General features: G+C 43.0%; 1 protein-coding gene across 5 annotated transcripts in view; it reads left to right on the forward strand.

The window, feature by feature from the left end:
- The window catches only part of CTBP1 (C-terminal binding protein 1), a 237,030-nt gene that overhangs the window by 148,785 nt on the left and 68,272 nt on the right, over positions 1 to 19,973 (forward strand). The window lies entirely within an intron of this gene.

Genomic DNA, 19,973 nt, shown 5'->3' on the forward strand with positions numbered 1-19,973 from the left:
CCATTATTGCTCCACTTCTATTTAATGTCTGAAGCAGGAGGAACACTTCTAATTTTGCTTATATTTCAGTTACAAAGCTTGGCCTGAAATATAAAATTCATTTAGGAATCACAGAATGAACCATAAAATGGTTTGGGTAGGAAGGGATGTTACAGATCTCATTCCAGTCCCCCTGCCATGGGCAGGGATGCCTTCCCACCATCCACTAGACCCAAGGGAAGAACAAGATGCATCCAACCTGGCCTTGAATACTTCAAAGAGCACTCTGCTTTCCTCCTTGCTTTCCTCAACATTCAACACAGTGTTTTATGTTCTTGTTTTGGGGAGTACTGTAGTCCTGTGCCTGTGGAAAGCCACTATATAAATTATTGTTAGATGCCTGGTTGTACCTTCTAAGCAGATCACTCCCTTTAAAAGTCATTTTAAGCTCCAAACATGCCAGTTATTCAGCAGAGAGTAAATATTTACTTACGGGAGGTGTTGGTTTGTTGTTTTTTTTAAATCAATGACACAGCTATATTGGCCTTCCCTTTAGTTTGAACACGAAATGGCCATTCCCAGGAAGAAATCTCCTTGTTCAATACCTGACAAAAAAAACTCAAGTAAATCCGATGACCCGAGGGTCTGTTGTTTTCATACTGGTCCATGTTGACATGAAATCTGTTCATCTTCTTTGCAGCCTTTGGTATCAAAATATTTGTGCTGTTCAGCTGAAGGCAGAAGTGACAAAAATCCTGTTGACAAATACATACAGTAAAAGCAGGAGTGGAAATGTACCTTACTGTTTCCCAGGAGATGAATAAACCTCAGTTCCACGGGCTTAAATGGGGTGGTGCAGACCCAGAATGCAGCAAAATGCACTCAGGATCTTCAGCTTTTCCTTGTCTGGGATGTGATGGTGCAAAGGGGAACAGTGGGTGTGATTTTGTCTCTGTGCTTTCTGTGGGAAGCAGACAAATCTCCCTCTGTAAATTTGGTTTATTCTCAGCTGGGCATGGAGATGTTCTGCTGATCTCCAGGGGTGCCCTGCATGAGCCTGCCCCCATCTGGGACCTGGATGTGGGGATGAGGTGCCCCAGAAAGGGGTTTGGGGGTGATGAATGCTGTCAGCTGTGCAGCTCTTCTGCAGGATCCAGGGAATGGCTGGCTGTGCTTAAAGACCTTTCTGTGTTATGAACTTAAAGGTCCATTTAAACAGCAGGAGCAAGAGGGGCAGAAAAGTTTGAAGTTCCCTGGAGGAGGTTCAGTTTGAAATGTAGAAGCAGTGGTTTGTGACAGATCATTGTGTGCAATCCCCACTGGTACCTGCAGCCACCAAAGGGTGAGGAGAGCAGAGCCAGCAGGAGGTTCTGAGCTCCTTTTGTTCTTGCTCCTTTTCTGATCAAAGGCCAGATATTTTTATTCTTAGGATACGCTTCAAAACTTGAAGGGTGTTTTTGTGAGATAACTGTGGTATTTTCTTATTGTGTTGAGGGAAATCTGTGTGGATTTTCCAAAGTGACTGTGATGTCTGTGATTCCAACTCATGAATTTGTTATAGAAGTCCACATAGTTTGTTGGTTTTTTGGGTTTTTTAAGTGATCAAATCACAGAGTATGTAGGAAGCATAAATCTGTGTATGGAGTTGTGAGAAATGTCATGGGAATTTTCAGTCTGACACTGCAGATCAGTACAAATGAAGCCAACTCAGTAACATCAGGGCTTAGCAGGTCTTTTGCATCAGAAGTAGGACACAGAAATGTTGCTTTCCACAGGATGATTTTTTTTTCCTCTTGCATCGTCTCATGGAGATGTCAAAATTTGCAAAGTGAGGTCATTTTGCCCATGGAAGTTAAGAGGAGCAAACCATTGGAATTTCAATGTGGGAAGCAGCAGGAGGGAGTGAGGGCCAGCAGAGAGCAGCCAGGGTTGCTCAGGGAGGGTGGCCACGCTCTCTGACCTCTTCCCAAAGCAGCCCCAACACCTTGCCCTGCCCTGGCTGGGATGGGCAAGGGAAATCCTCCTTCAAATGTTTCCTCTGAAGAGCAATCTCCGTAAATTAAAGTTGGAAGTGTAGTGGTTTCAGGTACAAATCCCACCTTGGCACAGTGCCCCACTGCATTCCCCTGCTCAATTCAAGGGTTTAAATCTGAAACCTTACCTCTTCTGGGCTGCACTCCTGTGATGTGGTCCATGTGGTTTGAGATATGAACATCCAAATCACTAATGTTAAATGCACTTTAAAAAAATCATCTAAAATAAGTGATTAGGAATGAAATGGCCATATTTTTATGCATTATTTATGGACAAATATTTGATAACCTGACCACATTTTTCATCTCTAGGGCAGTTTAATTAAATAAAACAAAATGTAGAAAAAATAAATTAGAACTTTATTTAACCCAAGCAAACTTTTTACTAGAACAGAAATCAGTTTGCCATCTGTTATAATTGATGGAGGGCTAAATTGTCTTTTTTTCATAGGAACATTTAGCAGACTGAGCTAAATTTAAATCGCAAGGTTTGTACTTAGAACATCCAGAAATTAAGTTATTATTTATTAAAAGACCCACTGCATTCTCATTTCAGTAGTGATGAATGCAGGAAAACTTGTTTCCATCATCGAATTTTCAAGTACAATTACTTAGCTGTGCTCATACAATTACTGTTAAAATGTCATATATAAAAATGACTGTATAATCACATTTACAAAAATGTACCACAGGATGGTATTTCTGTGGATGCTGGAAGAGAAGACTCTAGGAAATACTGCTTAATCTGTGTTGTTGTGTTTTTTAATTGCCCAAACTGCATCTAAAATACTAAAAATGGATATTTTTCTGAATAGTCACCTCATTGTTTGTAGTGATTAGTCCAGATAAGAATTCAAGAAGAGGCCTAGGCAACAGTTAAATTAAATTTTAGAAGCCACACTCTTCTTAAGAGCTGTAATTTTGCTCCCAGTAGGCCTTTAAATGCTACTCACATGCTGCCTTCTAAGTCCCATTAAAGATGTCAGTGCTCCTTAAGTTTGGCTTTGTTTAAAAAGAAAAAAAAACCCCTTCTTTTTGAATGAAACGTGCAAGCAAATCATTAGATTAAACTGCTCAGGAAATGATATGTGTAAGAGTCGTTACACAGCCTCCAGTAAACTTGGAAATCTTAGGGAATGGTATGGGTGGGAGAGGCTGCAAAGGAGGAATTCAGAAACACTGCCCTGGCATGCAGGGACAGGGGTAGGAAAATCAAAGCTCAGGTTGAGACTTGAATGTCACGGGCAAGGCAAAGCTTCCACAGCCCCAGGGGTGGTGTGAGGATTGGGATGTGTTTGTGGGGACAGGGTGCAGAGGAGCAGGACTGGGAACATCACCATGAATTTATCCCACACAGATCCTGCTGTGTGGGCAGGCTCACCTTGTGGAAACCTGGCTGCCTTTGGGGATCAGGGACAGTGGTGGATAACGTTTTCCTCAGGTGGAACAAGGCTTTTTGTGACAGTGTTACCCAAGCTGGGGTGTGTGATGGGATGGTTGTGTGAGGTGGGCTGCTCTGGTTGGATGATGGGGCTCAGAGGTCGTGTTTAATGCTACTCTTTATTTTAGTGCTGCTCTTTATTTTCTGCAGACAGCAGCAAGTGGAGGAGGATCTGTTGTGTTAGAAGGTCTTGCTTGTTTACAGTAGCAGATGAAGGCAGGCAGTGATACCAGAGTGGAACTGCAGCTTTTGACTACAACCAGTATCTCCAGATTTCAAAACTTGTGTTTTTCACTTGTTTAGTTTACAGAGTAACAGAATGGTTGGGGTTGAACAGCCTGTAAAGATCATCTTGTTCCACCACCCTTGCCATGGGCAGGGACACCTTCCACTAGACCAGGCCGCTCTCAAAGCTCCCTCCAAGCAGGCCTTGAGCGCTGCCAGGGATGGGGCAGCCACAGCTTCTCAGAGCAGCTTGTTCCAGTGTCTCACCACCCTCACAGTCAGGAATTTCATCCTTAAATCCACCTAAACCTGCTGCCTGTCAGTTGGAAGCCGTTCCCCCTTGTCCTGTCACTCCATGTCCTTGTCAAAAGTCCCTCTCCTGATTTCTTTAAGGCCCTTCAGTCACCAGAAGGTGCTTCAAGGTGTCCCTGGAGCGTTCTGTTCTCCAGGCTGAACACCCCCAGCTGTCTCATCCTGTCCCCGGGGCAGAGGGGCTCAGCCCCTGCTCACCTTGTGGCCTGCTCTGGCCTGGCTCCAGCACATCCATGGTGTGCCTGTGCTGGGCCCGGAGCCGGGGGCAGCTCTGCAGGTGGGACCTCAGCAGAGCAGCGCCAAGTCCCTCCCTTGGTCTGCCCACCCTGCATGGCTGCAGCCCAGGACACAGGGGGCTTCTGGGCTGAGGGGACGTGGCCAGGCCACGTGGAGCTTCTCAGCCACCTGCACCCCAGAGTCCTTCTGCTGGGGCCATTCCTGCCTTCTCCTGGGGCTGCTCTCAGCCCGTTCCCCACTGCAGCGTGGTGAGAGGCCTGCACTGACAGCAGGTCTGCCCTGAGCCTGCTAAAGCAGAGGCAGAACTGTGGGACAAAGCCCGTGGAGATTTTATTCTCCCCATTAAACTGACTAACACCCTTGTCTTGGAAGCTCTGTCAGCATGCAGGGAAACAGAGAGATTTTATTAATCAATCATTAGTTAAGGACTGAAATACAAGCAAGGGGTCAGGTTCTGCTAAGCCCTTGTGGAAGGATGGGCCAGATCCACACGACTGTGCTGCCCTCACCTGACCATGGGCAAGTGGGTAAATGCTGGTGGGAACGTGGCTGCAGGAGCAGCCAGCTCTGCACTTTGGAAGGATTCTCCTAGGAAAGATTATTCCATGGCAGAAATCATCCCCTTCTGCTTTCTGAGGCTGATGTCAGCAAAAAGGCCATTTTTTCATCCTACAAATACCTGTTTATAGTTCACTTTTTTTCCCCTTATCATCTTGCCTATAGCTAATTTGTAATAGGAGAGAGAATTTAGCCAAGAGAATGTGTGGTAAAAGGTTGTTCTTATTATCTGTATTTTGCTAAAAATCAGAATGAGTTACCAAGACAATTGATTTTTAAGGCAGGCATTATCCAGGGCAGGGTACACTACTGATTTAAACATTTGTTTTATGATGGCATATGTTATTCCAATAGTTGTAGCAAGCATTTTAATAAAATATGGATTTATTTTACTGAAAATCTTTCAAAGTTTTAGTACAGCTGTGAGCTGAGGTTTATTTTGGCACACTCAACTGTCCTGTCATCTACATTAAATGTTTAATTGAATCCCTCTAGTCTTTCAGTTTAACATCCTGAAAACTATTGTCTGAATAACAGTGATGTTGTTCTTTCGTGTTCATAACTATTTTAAGAGCTATGAAGAACAAAAATTAGCTTGTGATAAGGTCATTTTATGTAGTAAATAATTAAAGATTTAAGTGGAAAATTCAGTCTTAGCATATGCAGGTCTTGCATACTTGGATGGCAAATCTTCATTGAGTTCAGGAACATCAAGGAAAGGAAAAAAGACTTTTCAATTTTCCTCATAGATTGGAAAACAGAAAAATTGATTATGGAAACTGCAGACCTATACACAGTTCACACTTAGTTCATGTACCATAACTGTTGCAGAAGTGATAAGTGTGTGTTGTGCTTCTCAGGTCCCAGGAAAATATTTGATTATTTTTTCAATCCAAGAAGTATTTTGTGCAATTAATAGTAGCCCTGTGGGGGAGGATGAGGAATCAGCTTGGTGGCAGATTTTGGTTTAAGTTTGGATGCAGAGGATCCGTGTGTCTGGACCTGAGGGGTGGGGTGTCCGTGGCACAGGCATGGTGAGTTAAACACGTAAAATGGGTAAAATGGGTGAAAATGAAGGATGAGAGAAGAGCAGAGGCAGATGGAGGCACTGCCATCCATTATTGATGGCTGTGGTTGTGATTGGAGTACAGTTACACAGATTGCTAAAAGCTGAGATAGCCATCTCACAGGGAGCAGGATTGTCTTACACCCGCTGTGTTTAGTTCTTCTGTACAACATAGGATATCTGGCTTTAAAAAAGAAATGTATAAACCACACTGGGGTTGGCAGTCTTTTCTTGATTCTAACAACAATAGTTTATTTGGTGGTGTAAATGCTTTAGCAACACATGAATACAATTTTTGTTGACTTTAATTTCTCCTTTATGTATGCCATGATTAATTTATTACTGTTTTGGTGATCTTTCCAGGTTTTGCCCAACAGAATTCTTACTGAGTTTTTACAGTTTAGCTTCCTAATTCAATTTTTGTTTCAAAATGAAAGGAAGTTTTTTCTTAATCTTGACCTGCCAGGTTTATCTGCCTTTGAAGGGACCACTCCTCTCTCATCAGCTCTGTTCTTTGTGTAATAGTAACTAACACTAGCAGAAGTCAACAAAAAATTTGTTATGATTCAGTGGGAGGCTGATGTGACACTTTTTAAAACACACAGTTGTATTAAAACAAATGTAGTTTTACAGACCTTCAGGTTTATATTGTATTTTTATTAGCAGTAGGAACTTACTGGCCATAGGGGGACCTGTGTGCATGGACATGAGACAGATCAGGGCAGTGCAGACTGCAGGTCAGACCAGCAGCCTCCTGCAGATGCTGCAGGCTCTTCCTTTACAGGGAAGCTCTGCCTGATCTTTGGCATATCCACTGTGAACCCAAATGATAAATGATCATTTCATAATAAAATGATGCCCCACTGCTGACACAGCTGAGATCAGCACCATGCATGAACGTGTGCCTGCCTTGGTCTCCTCACTCACACGGAGCATGGCTCCTCAGCTGTGGTGGGATATCGAAATATTTTATGGATTTGCTCTGACAGCAAGCAGGAGTGTTCAATAGGCAAATATTGTACATCCTTTAAAGATGAGGAACCTGGATACACAGAAGGGAAGTGGTTTAGCATCACAAGGCTGGTAGGAGACTGGTGACAGAATCAGGAACTAACTGATTGTATGTTTCCCAAATCTTGGTTGGTGCACTAATCCTTCTAATTTCTCCCAGTTCTGAGGTGCCCCTGTTCCCTTACAAAAGCGACTGCCAGCAGAATTTCTCCAGGCTCTGTCTTGTGCAACTTTTTGCAGACTTGAGTGGAAAAGTCTGAGCTGTGTCATCAGTTAGGATGTCAGCAAGTTAAATACCAAAAATTGATGGGCAGCAAACAGTTCTGCTTGACAGAATACAAGAATAGTCTTGCAGTGCTGAGAGACAGCGTGTTTAGGAAAGCACTGACTGGGCTAAATCTGAGCAAGGCAGCAGTGCTGGTCCCTCAGGACTCATTGCCATGATCTGCTGGAGGACATTTCTGCCCGCAGCATCCCTGTGTGAGGTGATGAAGGTGCCACAAACTCCATCTCATTCCAGACTGCTCTTGGAGCACCCAGCACTGTGATTGTCCATTCGTCCCTGCTTTCCAGACACCCCGTTTTGGTGCACTTGGATGCACAAGTGCACGAGCCCCAGACCGTGTCAGTCACTGCATGGCAGTAAAAAGAACTTGTTATTAATTTACAACTAAAGTCCCCAAGGTCAGTGTTTCCCATGCTGTGTGGGGCTTCCCACTGGAGCCCTGTAGAAACGTCTCTCCCCTTGTCTGAGGTGCTCTCAGTGGGATCACCATGGGCTCTCTGCTGGAAATCAGCTGGTTTGTGGTAACACATCTCTCTCCATCTCAGCTTCTCAGCAGTAATTGCTTTTTGTTAATGGATGTCAGGAGCAGGGCGAGACTGATACCAGGAGATGATGCTGTGTGAGACAGCTCATCCGTTCTCTCCATGCTGGAGGGAGTGAGGCAGTGACCAACCGTGAGTCAGCCTCCAGGTTTTGGAGCTGTAACTCCCCAAAGGGCACGATCAGGAAGGAATTACCAGGTTACCTCAAACGCTCTTTGTGTCATGTGCATCTCTGATGCAGTTCAGCCCCAGATGTTTTATTAGACTGATCTTTCAGAAGGGCATTTGAAGTATTCAGGAGATAAAGACATGACCATAACCTTTGCAGTATAGTCAATAACATCCACTTGAACAACAACAACAAAATAAGCTAGAAAATACAGACTTTGAATGAGCTTCTAAGCTGCTCAGTGTTATGATGTCTTCCTTTAAGATCAGGCAGGCTTTTAGTGTCTGGTATTTCCCCCTGCAAAGTGTAATCATGTTATCTCTCGCAGGGATTTTTTGGCAATCTCAGTACATTGTGTTCTTCAAGGCAGTTTTTTCTCCAGCACCGAGTTTTTCTTTTTGCAAACTTTCACCCATACAGAATATGGATGCCAGAGCTGGCAGCAGCAGTTCACTGTGTATAATGTTGGTAATCCTGTCCACAACAGCAAAAATTTCCTCCATAGTTGAATGTAAGGATTTTCTCCAGGCAACATGACTTCCTCCTGCCAAGGTGTGTTCTGGGAGCTGCACCTCCCTTTCCAGGCTCTCATTCCCTACCCTGTCAGCATGGCAGTAGCCTTCTCTAATGGCAAAGCTTTCCATCTTGGGTTTATTAAAGCATGCTTTGTTTCTTTATTTATCTGTGATCCAAAATGACTGCATGACTGCGCTTTTGCTATTATTTTTTAGTCAGTTATTATTAAGATGTTCCTAGTAATTTTTGCAAAGATTTTCTATTTATGTCCACATTGTTGGTGAAGATGATGACAAATACCCATTAGAAATATCCGTACTGAGAGAGTTTTTCATTGACAAATGTGTCCTAAGATAATTGATCATGATTCTTTAAATATGTGTTTGTTTTTATCAGCCTTGTAGAGCACTGACTTCTTAAACCAGAATGTCAGTAGTGTGCTAACTGGGACATCCTGCAAAGCTCTCATTTGTTGCACCTTCATGGTTGCCTTAAATGAATTTCTTCAATATTTATGAATCCTGGTGATGAATGTAGTATACGAATTAAGATTATTAATTTCTAATGAAAATAATTTGCTATTTAGTAGAAATAATCAACAGTGTGTAAGTACACAGTGTCTGGATTTCATTAGTTGTTCATTCTTGTTGGCCAGATCGAGTTTAGAAATAAATTTTCATACCAGACGTGCCCAATGGCCCAAGAATTTCAACAATTGTTGAAATTTAATGTTTATAATGTTTATTAATTAATTGAGACCATAATCTAGTATTAGGAAAAGGATATTAAAAAAATAATTTAGTAAAAACCCCATAAAGTAGCCTTCCAGTATAGAAAATGGACTTGCAATGTATTTATTAGTATTTGGCTGACTCCTTTGAATCTGAATGTGCATGCACAACTGCTCACAATTAGAATTATTTTTTCTAATGCATCTATGTGGGTGAGCTTGGTTTCTGGAGAGAGAGATGTTGCATTTAACCATGTAGTGAGTCATATATATATATATATATATATAGTACCACTTGTTTGGGTCAGAAAGAAGTAGTATACTGTGATATTCTTACATTTCTGGTAGTGTAAGCTGCTCAAAAGTCTGTTTTGCAATTATCTTGATTATTTAAGTTCTTTGGATGTCCTTGTGAGAGCAATAGACTGTTCTTTCCAGCTGAAATTATTTAGCTGTTTCTTTCCTCAGTTAATGTAGGGAGAGAAAATCAATATAGAAGATAATATTTTAGCATTAGTTGATCCTAGGGTCTTATTTGATTCCAGCATAGCAGGCTAAGTAGCAAATGCTCTTAGCAATTGTTTCTGTTAGTGGAATTTTGAAAGCACTAAGAGAAATCTTGATCCATGGAGACAGTACAGTAATTCACATTGACATATTTTCCCCATTTGCCACAGGGCAAGTGGAACTATTAATGCTCCTGTGCAAAACCTCTTTTCTCCTTTCCTCTTTTTTTTTTTTTTAAGAGCAGAACAGAAACAGTGTTGATCTGAACAGTGTATTATATGTAAAAATTTAGACTACCCTGCGGCCATCAGAGGGAAAAAGATTCAGAAAATTTGCCATCAGTGAATCTTTGCTTTTTTCCTAAATAGACCCCTGTTCCATGAGTATATATATTTATTTATTTCCATGGTGGATTTCTGCAGTGTTTTGGAGGTTTGATGGTTGTTTTAAGCAAGAAGGCATCTCTGGGGTCAGGGAGCAGGTAGCAGCAATTGTAAAATAAACTGTTTGAATAGTGCATGTCCACATGAACTGACTGTAACAATAAAATATTCTCTGAATCCATTCTGTGCTCCACAATGTACAGTCAGTGCCCAATGGAGACAGCCGTTCCAATCATGTATACACAAGGAATATTTGTTATCCATTGTAGTATTTTGCCTGCAGCTTTGAGAGACCCAATTTTATCTTCCCTTAAGCAGCCAAAATGATGTCAGCATCAGCATGGTACTTTTTTTTCTTTGAGTGTTTCAAGAACCAAGAAATTGAGCTGTTTGTTGATAAATGAAGGTTTATGTAAAATACATATAAATTTAAGCAGTTTAACTCAGTGCAGTAAAATGGCCTTTGAAATGAGATTTAAATGTGAGTTCTTGAAAATCTGGTTGGTTAGATGTGCAGAAGATAACAGACAGTTGACTGCTAATAATGCCATAAACAATAATTAGGCTGTGAGGAGCAGTGTGTGATAGATGACCAAGTATATATTATATATCTTCTCAATGTGCATCATCTTGGCTTTATATTATCAAACTCTGTGTGTGCTATTAGATTAAAAGTTAACCAGAAAAAATTCCTAGATAAATTGGCAAACAATTTCTTTGGTGTCATTTCCCTTCCCCTTATTTTTTTTTCTTTTTTTTTTTTTTAAGAGAGCCAAGGGACCGAGCTTAGGTCACAAATGAGATGAGTTTGATGACCTCGGCCTGTGGCCTCTCAGACATCTGTCCACATCTGAAAACATCCATAGATTTTAGTGGAGTTGGAAATCTCTTGTCAGGAAAGATTCAGGAATAGAGTGGGAACGCTTAATTCTTCTTGTGATTGTAAAACCTCAAAAAACAAATAAATCATCTCCTTCAGTGCTTGGTATTGAGTAAAAGTTACAGTTATGATGCATAAAAGGAAAAACTTCCAAAATACTCATTGAACCAAAGTAGGGTTGTTTTTCTTTTTCTCCTTAGACTATTTATTATCTGCATGAATTATTGTTCATTCCTCTGTTGTGATAGCTCTTTCTGAAGTGGCCTCTGTGTGATGTTAATCATAGAGGTGCAGCCTCTGGGAAAGACACAAACTTTAACCTTTCTGGGTCACGGGGCTGGAACCACGTCAGTGAGAGATCGGCACACACGGCCATACACAGCCTGTTCCCATTGCTTTCCAGGTCTGTCAGGAAAGGAGAATTAATTATTTATACCTTATCTATGTACATTTACTTATTATTACAGCTCAGTTGTCTTTAGCTTCCAGTAGTTAATTTAAAGTACATTTTTCCTAAGGTAACTTCATCATCTGTGATATAACTTGCACTGTTCATAAGGCGTATCAAATCATTTTAATTAAGAACCCAATCTGTTTGCATGGAAGTATTTCCCTTTTTGTCTATGTCTGCTGAACTTTCTTCTTCCTGTGGTGATGTACAAGCCTGTACTGTGATCATTCTTCCAGATACATAAAATAATACAAAATAATAAGAGAGTATTCTGATATCAGTGACTCTTCAGCTGTTCATGGAATTATTCAGGACCAAAGAAACCATAAGAATTTGAAGGAAAAAATAGGCTTTATATACCTTAAGATCTTCCTTGGGATTATGGGATAAAAATGAAAATTTAAAAATTGTCGATTGCAGATTTTTAATGTTTATTGTGTTACTTGTGATCTTGTAATTCAGATGGCACATCAGTGTAGTGAAAAATAATAGTTTGTTACATAAAAGCAGTATAAGATACCCTGCTCCATGAAAAAGACAGCATATGTTAGGAAACCAAGTAATTGTCTTGATGAAATAAATGAGAAAAAAAAAAAAGGCAGCAAGATATTCAACATGGTCTGCATTAATTGAAAGTGCTTTCAAAAGGAACATAATGTTCCGAGTCCTCTTCTATTCAATAGTCAGTTCCAGGAAATGTACCTTTCAGAACTGTCACAGAATTTATCTAAATGCCGTTCGTTTTGCTCTGCGAGCCCCTCGGTATCATTTCCCAGCAGCCGTGGCTCTCTGGGGAGATTTGCAGCCACAGCACTCGTGCAGCAGCCACAGCACCCGCGCAGCAGCCACAGCACCCATGCAGCAGCCACAGCACCTGTGCAGCAGCCACAGCACCCGCGCAGCAGCCACAGCACCCGTGCAGCAGCCACAGCACCCATGCAGCAGCCACAGCACCCGTGCAGCAGCCACAGCACCCGCGCAGCAGCCACAGCACCCACGCAGCAGCAGGGCCTGCAGGAGAGCTGGGAGCTGCGGCCTGTCCGTGTGGGCTCTGTGAGGCAGCTCCCGCTGCACCAAGCCCGTCTCCTCCTGGGACAGCGCCACCCCCTCAGGGAGAGGGCAAGGGAAGGGGCCTCAGGGTGTGCCAGGCAGCCTTACATTGGATATTTGGAACCATTTCTTCATGGAACGGGTGCCCAAGCATTGGAACAGCTGCCCAGGCTGTGTTGAGTCACTGTCCTTGGAGGTATTTAACAGACATGGAGCAATGGTGGCCTCGGCAGTGCTGCTTAATGGCTGCACTCAGTGATCTCAAACAGTTCTGTTTACAGCTCAGGGTGAGATCTTTGTGGGCTTTCCACAGTGCGTCACAAATGCTGCAGATGTGTCAGCCCAGGCACCCTGGCAATGCCTGCCTGGCACAAGAGGAGCTGTGTGTGAAATTGCACCGGTGATCCTGCTGTGTCAGAGCAGGGGTTGTTGTGAGATGATGCAGTTCCCAGAAGACACTTGTAGGACCAGAGCTGTGCTGTGCTGTGATACAAATTCAACAAAACATCCCTGTCAGATGGTGTTTTCCTGTGTAGAGGAATTGAACCGTTAAAAAGACAATGATTTAGTAAACATTTCCATGAGATGTGTTCTCTCTGCAGTATCTTCTTCATGTAATATGATAAGGCCTTTGGAAAGTTTATCCATTAATCTTTAAATAATGCCATCCTATCATAATGCTCAGTGCTGCCTTAGTCTGTAAGTCAGGGTATTTGGCAGCACAGATCAGCTCAAAGAGCAGTAAATCTGTTGATACTGATTATCACCTCTCTGAATCGCCTTTGCTTCTGTACTGAAATTCTGTGTTACATGAGTATAAGTAGTGTGATCTTTCTGCCAGGAGAACACGCTGCTCTCTCATTATTCAGCTATACAAAGGGAGTGTTTTCAATATCTTTAACTTTTTTTTCACATCACTCTGTAAATCACATAAATTGATATCCCTTTCGGATGGGAATTATATCTTGGGGAGTCTTGCATAGGGGTAAGTTGCAGTTTACTTTTCAGCTATTCAGTTTTAAGTCTTGAGAATAGGAAGTAAAAGAGCTGTACAAGAGTATTTTGGTTTAATAAAAGCAAAAAGGTGGCCTTCTCAATAACCTCCTACAGATGTTTGTTAGGAAAAGATAAATGTATTAGGAGAAGGTTAAAATATTATTGTGTTGCCAGGTATATGGAGGCAGAGAACATGGAGTATGTTTCCTTGGCTGATGGGGTATGTGCTTTACACATGAAACCTTGCTAGTTTCTTTTACTGGTCTGAAACCATCAACCATTCGCTGTAATGGATTGCCTGGCCTGTATATTGTTCCGTATGTTGTAAATATGGAATTGATTTTCACTGCCCAGCTCTTTGCTTATTGTGATTCTCTGCTCTAGTTTTCCTGTCTTCTTAGAGTTCAAAGATCACTGACTGAAAATAATATTGGGTTTTTCTTGCATATTTAATAGGATGTTTTTCTCATTTTGTTTACAAATTTCTGGATATACTACTTTTTAAATTAAATTAAGTAATTTTAATCTCCAGGTAGAGCTTGCATGTTTTATTGTTGTCCATTAAATGATCTAGCAGTTATCAGTGGGCAGGTTTTACTGTGTTGAGGCAAATGTGTTCAGGCTTTTTCAGTGTACCAGGCAATGTCTTGTATTGCTTGTTACAGCTGCTGTGCCACTGTGGGTGCCTGTAGTGCTCCACTGGTGGGGTGCAGCTGCTGACTGGTGTGGGGGCGCAGCAGGGCCGGGTTTGAATTGCAGGGCTGTGATCAGTCAGGGACAGCCAGGGAGGTGCTGGGTGTCTCAGGAGGTGCTGTGGGGATTCACCAGAGCTCACCTCTGGCTCACTGATGAACCACTCTCTTATCTGAGCAGCAGGTGATAGTGGAATGCTGGTACTGCAGTATTTCATGGTGATACAAAGCAGGGCTCACTTTGGAAGAGGATGAAATTCAAGCCTGGTAACTTGTCATCATCCTGAGAAAATCTGACAAAGCAGGAGAGTTCATTTCAATGTCATGAATGTCCATAATCCCAGTGTGTGCTTGTGCCTAAGGTCCTTTGCAGCAAATACACAGTTTCACTGTTCTGCTTTTTTCATCCTTTAGTATCCTGGCTGGTTTTTCAGATGGGTAAGACTTGTGCTAAGTTTCAGAGAAAACTCTCTAGCTAAATTCTTAGTGAGATGTGGCTTTGATTTCATATGTGTTTAGTTTTTCTTGAGGGCATCCTCAGTCTTGTGGAGTGTGTTTGAAACAAGGAAGAAACAAGGAAGTATGATGCTTTCTGTGCCACCTAGTGAATGAATGACAGTCACAAATGCAAATAGAATTGTTTGGGAACTTGAGAACTATCTCCGATACAACTTTTGCTGTTTTCCCTGGCTCCTTGTTGTACAACTTTGATAAAAATAAGATGCCAAGTGTGTTAGAACTCAAGAGGAGGTGGAGGACAGTAGAGTGCAAATGACACTGCAGCTCACTAACACACTCCCAGCAGCAAGTTCCCTCAGGACATCCACTGGTTCTGCTTAGGCCATGGGATGGTTCATTATTCTCCATATTGCCTGTGAAATTGCCACCACCAAGCAGGTTATTGAATCTACTACAGACTTGTGGGTTTTGATCCCTTCAGTTGGCCTTAATATGTAGATCTCATTTTTTTTGCATGCAGAATGAAGCATCATAAAGAGTATCTGGTTCTCATTATAATTCTAAAGAGACAGTCAGATTTCATAACTATTCTGCATAGGCCAGAGCCTACTTCCCTTAATCATCTAAAAAATAGCACTTTGCTTCATGGCCAGGCCCAGACTGATTTAAAACTTGAGAAGTAAATTACTACTCAATAATCCAGTTGTATAAAAGTAAATGCAGAATGTTGTTACACTGGTTCATTATGTTGAAAGCATAGTGCATTATAATTTTTAATGGAATGTGAGTGTAATATATTCTAAATGCCTTCTTTAACACTTTGGGAGACAGCTGCATCTGTGGTCTCACCAACTGAGGGATTCCCACTGTCCACAGAATTTTGTTAGTAGCTAGATGTAAAATGTTAAGATTTCATTAATAGCAGGACCCTCGTCTATGCCAGTTACACAGTTGGAATGAGCAAGATTTCAGGTGAGGAGGAGAAAACCTTCCCTGGGTCACTAAGCCATTTTTTGTCCTTTCATGTTAATTGGCTGCTCATTTCTGGGAACACAGATTGTGCTGCTTCTCCTTTACCTCATCCAATGTCAAATCCCCAAAGCAGCCCTGCCGGCGCAGAAGGGAGGGAGCCATATGGGGCAGGTTGCAATTGTTCCTTCAGGTCTGGATTTATTCCACTGTGAACAGATGGACAATGGCTGACATCCACTCATGGTTCTTGATAGTTTTCTTCTGCTGTTCATCTCTGGCTTCTTTTTCTCTTCGGCCACAACACAGACCATCCTGGAGATGGTCTGGTAACTCCCCCTGACTGGATGGAAAATAATATGCCTTGTTTCACGACAACAAGAAAATGCAGAGGATTTAATTTGACCCTGGGTTCTTATGTTTTTAGCACTTGTATGAAGAGGGTGAGAACAAGAAGAATATCCCTTAGTCACTTAATACAGATAACATCAGAAGAGAGAGGTTTTTTTGTGTTCAGCGGCTTGAAGGGAATTTATTCTTCCATCCATTCAGCTCACTATAAGCTTCTTCACTTTGTATTTCCAGCATAGACCTAGTAGAGCTGTTCCAGTCTGAGAAAGGAGCAATGCACATTTGGCATTTCAAAAATGACTTTGAGTGTTTGACACAGCTGAACTTCTTGTTCATTAAGTGGAACTTTAATCTGCTACTTTCATCCTTCACCTTCTTTCTAACAGTAGATGAAGGTCCTCTATTTTATTTCATGCTTGCAATGACTGCAATTTCTTAAAGATGAGGTGGTTCTCTTTAGTCAATTATTCTTTTTTTCCCATTTTCCCCTCAAAACCTGTAGCTTTTTCTCCAAAATGACTTTTCACATGAACCAGAAAGCATTAACTTCTTGCAGTGGGAAGTTGCACACAGGGGAAGTTATAACTAAAAAAAAAAGAAGCTGTAATTGAAATACGCAATTGCAAAATCAAAGGAGGCTGATCTCTCTGTGTGTTATATAAACAAATGCTCCTCAGGATCTAAGTGAAAGAATTAAAGAAATATTTAAATCCAAACAAAGTTTTCTTTCCAGGTTTTAAATAAATTGAATCGACTTAGTTTGATTATACATTTAAACAATCTATTTTAGGATAAAGGTTAAGTGTTGGGCCCTCTTTATCCAACCATTCTTTTCTTCTGACATAAATCTCTCCTAGGATCTCATAATAGCATCTGCAAGATTTACTGTTGACAAAAGTTAAGATATTCCATTGAAACATAATCTTGCATTTTGATTAAAAATGCATAAAGGTTTTAAATTTATGGCTTTAAAAACTGTTACAATGAATGACGTCTGTTTGATAACAAAGCAAAATCATGCATGAAAGAACCAGCACGCATGGCTGTGACAAACCAAAGAAAATCTGTAAGCACACAATAGCAGTATCTTTGTGTAAGAAAATTGTCAAAGCTCACTCTACACTTCAGAAAACATTCAACACATATCTTAGGGGGTAAAACAGCAAAACTTCCTCTTTCGCTATCTTCAAAGTCCCATCTGCTAAAGATAGTGAGCCCTAATGCACTGAATTTGTGACAGCCCAGGGTCATGCCCTTATGGCTGCCCACTCTGAGGGGAATAAAACTTGTACTTAAATTATACATGTGGCTGTTAACAGATACACTTAAAACAATGTCTTTGCTGTGCAGCACATGTGCTCCTCCAGCTGACTCATGAGAAGCCAAGGAACAGTTTGAAAAATGCCATAATTCTTAGTGCAGGGCACAGAGGACACTCAGCTGTGTTCCACTGCTGGTGAAAGAAGAGAGTGCAGGAAGAGGATGGGGATTGTTGGGCTTTGTGAAAGATGCATTGTAGCCCTGTGAGCCAGGGTGTAAAAGTTGTGAAGATGACTGAGTGTGAGGTGATCCAGAGGCGAGCTGCTGGAGAAAGCAGGAAGCAGAATGTGTGGGGACAGCCAGAGGCTTGGCTGGAATCAGCTCTTGTGCTCCTGCATTTCCCCATGTCCAGTCCAGAACTAGGCCACTGACAGCCATGCAAGGGAGGGGGGCTGAATTTGGGAAAAAATGAGCTGCATTTTCTGAAGCAGAAAGAGCAATGCATTGTGTTCTGAAGGGAAACTTCAATTTCGCTTGAGTTATTTCATGTTCTTTTCCGTCCTGGGAGTGTGCATAGCTCATTCTGTGGAGCAGGTGCCTTGTGGAGCAGGGTGCAGGGACCTTGTGGCTGGGGCATGGGGTCAGACAAGCTGTTCCCTGCAGCAGGTGCAGCTGGGCTGGCTGCTGCTGGTCCAGTCAGCATCAGCTGAGGATGCAGCCCGGGATGTTCTCCCTGGAAGCATGAACTAGTGATGGGTGTGCCAGGAGGAACCCGAGTCCCCTGGTACCTACAGTGTGTGTATTTGTTAGGTCTGTGTACAATCAGAAGAGGAAAAAGAGCAAGCATATGAATCCCTTCACGAAGTAGCGTAGAGAATACCAAACTGCAGTATTAATAACCTCCTGTTATTGAATCCTCCATCTGTTCATCATGCCAACTTATCCTCACTTAGAGCACTCCCCTTGTCATAATATTTTGCGCCACACTCCCCTCCCTCCCCGAAGCAGCAGTTCCAGTTTAGATCTAAACATTTGCCCAGTCATGTAACCCCACCGAGGACATGGTCTCAGTGCCTGGATCTGTTTATGTCTCTCTGTTAAAAAATGCAACTGAATTCTTAATTTCATTTTTGATTTTTTCCTTTTCCTCTAGTAATTTCTTTTTTCTGGAGATTTTCATATCCATATTGGTATTCACAGATATTTCTCTTGTGGTTTAAGCGTGTTTGACCCCCTAATGTTCATTCCTGATACTTTGCCACATGGCAACTGAAGCAGTGAGGGAGAAAAAAAATAATTATTTTCTCCTTAGAGCTTTGATATGTATGTGTTTTTATATTTTGCTAACATCTATAAATGGCAATAAAGTGGTTAGCCACTTTAAAGTGATTAAACCCAAATTTATTTATACAAACCCCACATGAGGCGCTTGGCTAGATGCTGCCCTAGTGATGCACAGTGAGAATTTAGGGAAGCTGTTCTTTGAGGGATGGCTGAGACGTCTGTGCTGAGCCACAAAAGGCTTTCCCAGGAATACAGGAGGAAAATGAAGATAAATCAGAGGCTGCATAAACTTGTCCTGGGAGCTACCTCCCAATCCCGGTGGATAATCCCATGAAAGGGACACACTACCTGGGAAATGATGGGGGAAAACAGGTTTTTAGGGAGCTGGAGCCAAGCTGCTGAAGGCTGCCTGGTTATGCTAAATCCTTGAGTTGTGCCCTGAGCGGATTCCTGAAATCCACACAACTCAGAGGCAGAAACCACCCTTCATAACCTCTGGGTTCAAATATTCCCCTCATAGGCAAACCAATCCCAAAAAACTCCGGGGAAAAATCTACAGCCCTGTCCGTTCTCCCAGTGAACTGCTCTTGTTTGCTACCCAGGAGTGCCTGTCTCTATCCGAGCGGGTCCGGGTCCCTGAGGGATGCCGGGGCCGGTTGCTGACAGGAAACGATCGTTTTATTTCTGGAAAAACCCAGAGAAGGGATGTTCGCTGGCGGGCTGGGCTGGGCTGGGCTGTGGGTGGGGACGGACGAGCGAACGGCCGCGGCCCCGCTTCCCGCCCGCGGCTGGCAAGGAAGAAGGGGCAGCTGTGCCAGTAGAGCGAAAGTTTCTGGGAGGGCTGGAGCGGAGCTCCGGGCGCTCTGGAGAAAAAAAGCCGCGGGGCAGGAGGCGGCGGGGCCATGGCGGCCGCCGCTCCCTCACCGCGCCCGGGCGGGGCCGCCGTCAGCCGACCCAGCGGCCGCGGGGGCGCCGCCACCGCTTTGGTTCGCGTCGGCCGCCGCCGCCGCTGTTGGGGCGGGGAGGGCCTGGCGGGCGCGGGGTGACCCCGAGGGACCGCGGCCACGTGGGCGCGATGGGAGCGTTCCCGTGGGGAAGAAATCGGCCTTGGATTCCTTGGCTTTGGGCAATTCGCTGCTCTCAGAATTTCTTAGAATATCTTTCTCTTAGAATTTTCACCGCTCGCGGCCGTGCCGACCCTGCGGAGACCGCGGGGTTCGTTCTGGGGCACTTCAGGGCGGATCGTGGGTGCTGCAGGAGGCACTGACCCTCACTGAGAGCAAAATTACAGCGTTGTGGCTTGATTTGTTTTCATTCCTGTTAGTTCGTGAGGGAAGAGCCTTAGCCAGATCACAAATACAGCGAAACACCAGAAGTGCTGATGTTTGTGATGGCAGGAACGGGCAGAAAGTGATGGGCAGAAGTTCCACCTGAACGTGCGGGGAACTTCTTTGCTTTCAGTGACTGCACACGGAATACATTGTCCGGAGAGGGTGTGGAGTCTCCTTCCCCGGAGATCTTCCAGACCCGTCTGGACTCAATCCTGAGCCGTGCGCTCGGGGAAAACCTCGTTTGAGCGGGGAGGT

This window comes from Zonotrichia leucophrys, chromosome 4, assembly GCF_028769735.1.
Source record: "Zonotrichia leucophrys gambelii isolate GWCS_2022_RI chromosome 4, RI_Zleu_2.0, whole genome shotgun sequence".
NCBI lineage: Eukaryota > Metazoa > Chordata > Aves > Passeriformes > Passerellidae > Zonotrichia > Zonotrichia leucophrys.